Source organism: Theobroma cacao, chromosome 4 (genome assembly GCF_000208745.1).
Source record: "Theobroma cacao cultivar B97-61/B2 chromosome 4, Criollo_cocoa_genome_V2, whole genome shotgun sequence".
In the NCBI taxonomy this organism is placed as follows: Eukaryota; Viridiplantae; Streptophyta; class Magnoliopsida; order Malvales; family Malvaceae; genus Theobroma; species Theobroma cacao.
The window spans coordinates 12,213,844-12,220,782 of record NC_030853.1 but is presented as its reverse complement, the minus strand read 5'-3'; the positions used below and the strand labels follow the sequence as shown (position 1 = coordinate 12,220,782).

The following is a 6,939-nucleotide window of genomic DNA, read 5'->3' as shown; positions in this document are numbered from 1 at the left end:
GATTTATATATAGGATAGGAATATACCTATATATCTTATGTAGTCAAAATTAGAGCCTAATCCTAATAAGTTTGTCTTTACTTCAATTCTCATAGGAATATGGTGAATTAATTAAGATAAATATTTTATCAGAACATTGGAAAGACTTATAAATAATTTAGGAACTCTAGGTTAGCAACTCAATCCATTTAGCAAGTCATGGAAGAGAGACAAAATTCAGATGAAGTGTTAAGGGTTATTGTAATCCTAGGCTTGTTTATTGATTAATTTTTCTAATTATGATTTGCCATCAGCTTTTAGATTTAGGTTAGCTATTATTTAGTCTTGGTTTTGCTTTTAGATAATCACTTTATTTTGGTTGTTTGAATAAGATTAGGTTATGATAATTTTGGTACTTAACAAAAGTTGGTACGATTTTCTGTGGCATTTGACACTCTATTTACCATTATATTATTTGTTAATAATACATGTACTTGCGTGGTAAATCTGACAACAAAGTATAAGAACTTAAGGTTCAAGTAAGTAAAGATGATGAACACTTGATTTTGAGAGTGATTCTTAAGGAATTTGCTATTCGATCTTTCACATTTGCTTGAAAATTCTCCTCTATGTGTTCTCGTTCTTGAAAATCATGCATTAGACCTTTATTTATATGTTGGTGTCTGAAAATAGCCGTTCGGGGAGGTGTGCTTGAAAATGTAGCCATTATTCATGTGTTTTTCTAGCTTGTCTGAGGTGAGGTATCGATACCTTCGATACAAGTCTCAATACTTTAATTGCCAAAATCAATTGAGATCTCGAGAGTTCTGTTGCATGTCTCAATACTTGTTCATCCTTGGCATTTCCCAAATTGAACATGTCTCAATACATCTATGACTTGGTCTCTTTACATAGCAACTTGCTTTGGAAATCAGGCTGATCTCGATACTTAGACACTTGCTCTTTGGAATTTGAAGTTCTGATGATGAGGTCTTAATACTTTAACAATGGGTCTCAATATTTTAACACTTGCTCTCTAGAAATTGAACCCTAGACGTGAAGTCTTGATACGTTAAAGCTTGGGTCTCAATACTTTCGAACTTTCTCTTTGGAAATTTGCATTTCTGAAGTGATGTCTCAATACCTTCACATGATGTCTCGATACCTTTGTTTCCTTAGGCTGTTTCTAAGGCATTTTAAGCTTAATGTATCGATACTTACTCAAGAAGTCTAGATACCTGAGGCATTTTAAGCTTTTTCTTAGCTGTTTTGAGCTTTAAACACTTAGCCATTTTTCATTTAAACGCTTAAGGGCTTTTGTGAAGTCTTAATACATTTAACCGCTCATATTTTGGTCATTTGATTTTGTCATTTCAAAACAAAGATCAATTGTAAAGCTAACAACAAACATGGTCCAATCTTTTCATAGACATAGTATCAACATCCATTTTCACAAATTCACCGCATTTGTCTCCCAAAGGCTTGAACAAATCATGATGCCATACTTGCAAAGGAACTACCTCCAATTTCACCCAACAAGATAATGCTAGTTGCACAAATTTTTCATAAGCCACCAACTTACTAAGCCTTGGCTAAAAATAATTCTGATAATCATCAATCAAAACTCTCATAAGCTTTTTATTGAAAAACATGATAAGTACTTGAAAACCCCTAAGATACAGGACACTCACCTTAATCCCTTGCTCCATCAAACCTCTAAGCAAATCCCTAATTGGGCATTTAGCCTTAAAGATACCTACAACACTACGTTTCAGCCATTCATCATTAAATTGAGGAATAAAAATTGTATCCCAACCTTCTCTTTAGACGTCTCTTGTGATTTATTTGCATCACTCTTAATCACCTGGCTCTCTGATTTAGTGACACTACTTTTACCGACCTGTTCAGATTGAACATTTTGCACAACCTCCTTAAAGGATCAAGAAGGCCATTCGCCCTCAGAAGTTTAATCATCAACTTGGATGACAATATTTTTCCCACAGAATTCACTTCCTTCACCAATTCCCGCCTACCAGCAATATACATTCCATTACCTTCCCAGATAGCCAAACGGAGTTCTCTTCCTTCCCTGAATCTGACAAAAGCAAAATTATAATGTCACTTTATCGACCTCCATGAAACAAAGACATCCATTAAAATACCAAATTGATCAAATGCCGTTTTGATATCAGTCTAAGTGATCCTTTTAACAAAATTATCCAGGAAGACAAAATACAAAGATTTTCTCCATTATGCTAGCTTCGATTGATCGAGAATCCTTGTGCCCTGAAACCCATACCTCTGACGGACCATAGCCGTTCTTCCTCCTCCATACCTACTTGGAAAAAAGCTCTCAACATTCTATATCTCAATTTATTTTGTTGTAATGTTTAATTTTTTTTTTCGTTATAGTTAAGGGCTTATTTGGCTTTAAAATAAATATTTAAGGGCTCGTCTAAATGTAATAAAAGATGAAGGATTTAGTTAAATAAATCAATATAATACAAGAGCTTTCTTTTCGACTTGTTAGTTTATTGCATTGTACTTTGTAGCATTGTAATTATAGTTGACAAAATAAACAAATAAAAATTAAACAAAAATATTTGTATATTGTCACAAATAAACACCAGAAGCTAAAACATACTACTCGGAGAAAACACTCTTGCTTTGTCTTTTTTTGAAATCGAAGACAACCACAATCTACAAAATAAACAAATTTGGATGATTAATTTTATTGAAAATAATTAGATCAAATTATACAATTAATTTTGTACTATATTAAAGTGGTGAATTTAATCCTTGTACATAATTTAGAGAATTTTTATGATATTTTTATGTCAAAAATAGTTTCTACATTCATAAAATTTGTTTTATCGAAAATAGGGTAATATTATCAACAAATTTTTCTAATGAAACAAAATTCCGTTGGAACCACCCCCATTTTCTTGTGGTGAGTTTAACATTTTTCTGTTTTAAAGAAAATAGAAAAAAAAACAATTTCTTGATCGTATGAATAAATTCTAAGTCTTCAAGTCATTTTGAACCATGTTTTTCAATACATAAATTTCAAAGAAGAAAAATCGAGGAAATTAAGTAGATTTGAGATAGTGGTTGATTATCTCGATATTATATCATAGGACTTACGTAAGTATGATTGCAACCTTTTTTCCAAAGTCAGCATTAGCGACTGTCCACGTTTCTTCACAAAATTAAGTTCAGTCAATAATCATTTTTCTGTAGAATTATTAGCCACTTTTTGTTTATAAGTTAATTCAAAGAATGCACACTCATACAAAATTATAATAACATGCAACGCACGGCACAAGAAAAATGATATTTGCTTTAGTGGTAATGCATGAAAAGCTAAGGCCCAAACATTAGATCCAACTAAAGTTTAACGCCAGATTGAACATGGAAAAAGTCCAGTCAAAAAGAACTTCAAAATCATTTGGGGTTTTCACTTATATTTCTAGGGGATTTAAGGCTGTATAAATGGAATAGGATTTGGAGAAGTATGAAAAGAAATGTTAGGCCTACATCTTTCGGCTGATCTGTGGAACTGTTAAGGGTTCACGTCACCATCTCCTGTTAGCTTTGATGCCCATAGTTTTCTTCTTCTCCTTCTTGAGCCCAATTTTGCCCTTTCGTTTTTGAAGAATTTTGGGTCAGATAGAAGATGGTGATCGAGGAACCTAAGCAGAAGCCCAATTTGCCCTTACTTTTTTGAAGAATATTGGGTCAGATAGAAGGTGGTGATTGAGGAGCCCAAACATAGTTTTTATTGTTACAGTAAAAAAAGGGAAAAACAAGAGTGGCTGTGTAAACCCAACCCAATCCTTAGCCATTGTTATAGTTTGGAAAACCATAAGGATAAGGTCTAAAAACCAATTATTTCTTCCTAAGAGATTTTTTGTAAAAAAAAAAACAAACATTTTTGTTGGACTTTCTAAGGTCATTCAAATTTATTTTTGGATTATAAAATAAATAAATTTTAAAATATTTTAAATATTACAAAAGGTTTTATTATCCTAGTTTAAAAGAAATAATATATCTATAAATTATGTATGTTAAGCAAAAAAAAGCGTAAGAGATTTAGCAAATATTAAGATCTAGAGGGAGTGTTGTCGCTACATGCAGGTGATACCGAAATGAAGATCAATAATTATAGTATTTTTTTTCTCTTTGAATAATGAGAAATTAAGATCAATTATTGCACATAAATTAAATTGCCTAATTGATACAATATCTTTTGCATAAAGCGATACAAAACCCATTCTTGTCCAATTCTGATTCTAGTTAATTTTAGCTGCTGCTATAAGCCAACAATCTTTGCCGCACATTTACATTTTTCCTTCAGTGAACCGAATTTTCATCTCCTACAGTTTTTTCAGCTAATGCCTGGCTCTGTGTTGTTTTCTCTTGGTCTTTGGCTAGGCAATTCCTTCTCTTCTGCTTCTTTCTCAGCTTTCAGCCTGGCCTCTTCTTTTGCAGATTCCAGAGCCTGAATCAGGCTTTCCAGGCAAGTTTCAGGATCCGCTGACACGGTTTTTGGCATCAAATGTTCTGCAACTTCAGCTGGTGTCATTCTAGCTTCTTCCAACAGTTCCTGAATCCTGCGAAACATATTGTGAGACTCAAGCTTTTGATAGTTATTGGCCAACACCTTAAATGCTTCAAATCCACAATATGACAATTCTATATGCTTATCCATCCGCCCTTTTCGAATTAGAGCTGGATCAAGTTTTCCAACAAAATTTGTTGTGAAAACAATTAATCTTTCACCCCCACAAGCTGACCATAGCCCATCAATGAAATTCAGCAAACCTGAAAGAGTAACCTGGCTGCTTTTCGGTTCTTGATCTTTTGTTAGCTTTTGCCTTGGAGCCTTCATGTCTTCTGGTTCCTCTTTCTCATTTTTCATCCTCCTTTGACCAGTCAAGTCAAGTGAACAATCAATATCTTCAATAACAATTATTGATTTGCTTGATGGTTCAATCAACAGCTTCCTCAGCTCGGTATTGTCCTTTACAGCAGTTAATTCAAGGTCATAGATGTCATAGCCTAAAAGATTGGCCATGGCAGCAATCACTGTGGACTTACCAGTCCCTGGAGGACCATAAAGAAGATAACCTCTCTTCCAAGCCCTCCCAATTCTTGAATAAAACTCTTCTGCCTTGCTGAAAGTAGTCAGGTCCTCCATAATTTCCTTCTCCTTCTCTGGCTCCATAGCTAATGTCTGAAATGTTGCTGGGTGCTCAAACACTACATGGCTCCACATCGATCCGTTATTGGTATATAGCTTTCTTTGCCTGTTCCTTACCTTAATTGCTCTACCTTCTTGCAGCACATGTTTCAGGTAAGGTCCAATAATGAGATCCCGGTGTCTTTTGTGGAAAGTAAGCTTGTAGAACCTTATTTCATCTGTGACAGGATAAAAAGAAAATGATTGTGTCTTGGCAATATGTTTACCAGAAGCCCACCAAAGTTTTACATCTCTAAATTCATCTGCTACCTCTTCATGATCATCCATACTGAGAACAAGAGACTGGTTGTTCTTTACTATATCAGCTTTGAGCCTCTTCGCTTGCAAAGAAGAAGTGGAACTGAGGTAGTTTTCTATAGCAGAATAAGCTCCACTCCTCATCAGACGCTCACCTGTGAATTCATTGAATGTAATCTGAATATAAGGATAAACAAAACTTACCAACCTTTGGGAGTACTTCTCGATATAGCTTCGAAATTGGTAAGGGAAGTATTGGTGAACAACTGCCCAAATAAACATTAAACTGGCAACTACAGATCCTAGATGACCAATCATGTTTCTGGGGGACATGTTCGTTTCTTTTACTTTTTTTTTTTTCTAGTTTCTCCCTTCTTGTTATACAGAGAAGATGGGTGGCTCGTGTTTACAGAAATGGGTTATCCCATGTGAAATCATTTAACAATCTGGGATAGAATTGACTTACAGCTTTTGTCTGAGTCCCAAAAGTTGGCAAAAGCTGTAGTGACCAAACCTTCTGAGCTAAGAAAACCATGTTACGTACAGTGATGACATGATCCTTTGAGTTCTAATTCATATATGATGGATTTTGATTTGTTTGTGGCCTATTTAGTCTTGTTCGATGATGTCCATATTTTTATTAGTTTTTTTATGTCATTAAATTATTGCTGCAAATTTTATGAGCTAATTAAAGTTGCAGGGTAAAATCTAAAAATTCCGTTCCAATCACTTTAAGAGGACACTTTCAAGGGCGGAGGGTTGTGTTGTTATGAGGGGGCCATGGTCCCCTCAAAATTTTTAAAATATTTTATATATTTTATATTTAGAATATTAATTCATACTACTGTTTGTTTTTTAAAAATAACATTAATTCATATCATAATAGATATAATAGATAGACAAGGAAAAGATTTCACTTCAAAGATTTTAAAATTTTTTATGTATTATACATTTAAAACATTAATTAATACCATCATTATGAGAATAGATAAGGAAAATAATTAATCTTCAAAAGTTTTAAAATTTTATATATATATATTATATATTTAAAATATTAATTCATATCATTATTATGAAAATAGGAATTGTGCAAGAGATTAGCAAAATAGGAAAGTCAAGAAATTATTATTAATTGAGAGATTAATTTGTCATGTTTTGACTCTTCCGGTTTCTACAGCAACTACAGAGTTAGTCATTTCAACAATAAAAATTGTGAAAATAAGATTTCGAAACAAACTAAAAAATGAATTTCTTACAGATAATTTAGTTGTCTATATTGAGAAAGACATTATGAACTTTTTCAGTACAAAGTCAATAATTCATAAATTTTAATTTTAAAAAATATTGTCAAGCACAATTTTCCCCAAAGACTATTGTAAGTATTTCTTTTCCTACTCCTTGTCATTTACATATTATATAAAATTATTGTCTATTATAAATCTTTTTATTATTGGTTAAGT

At 33.0% G+C, this 6,939-nt stretch overlaps 1 pseudogene; it reads right to left on the bottom strand.

Annotated features, from left to right (window-relative positions):
• LOC18601421 lies at positions 4,167 to 6,091 on the bottom strand (annotated as a pseudogene).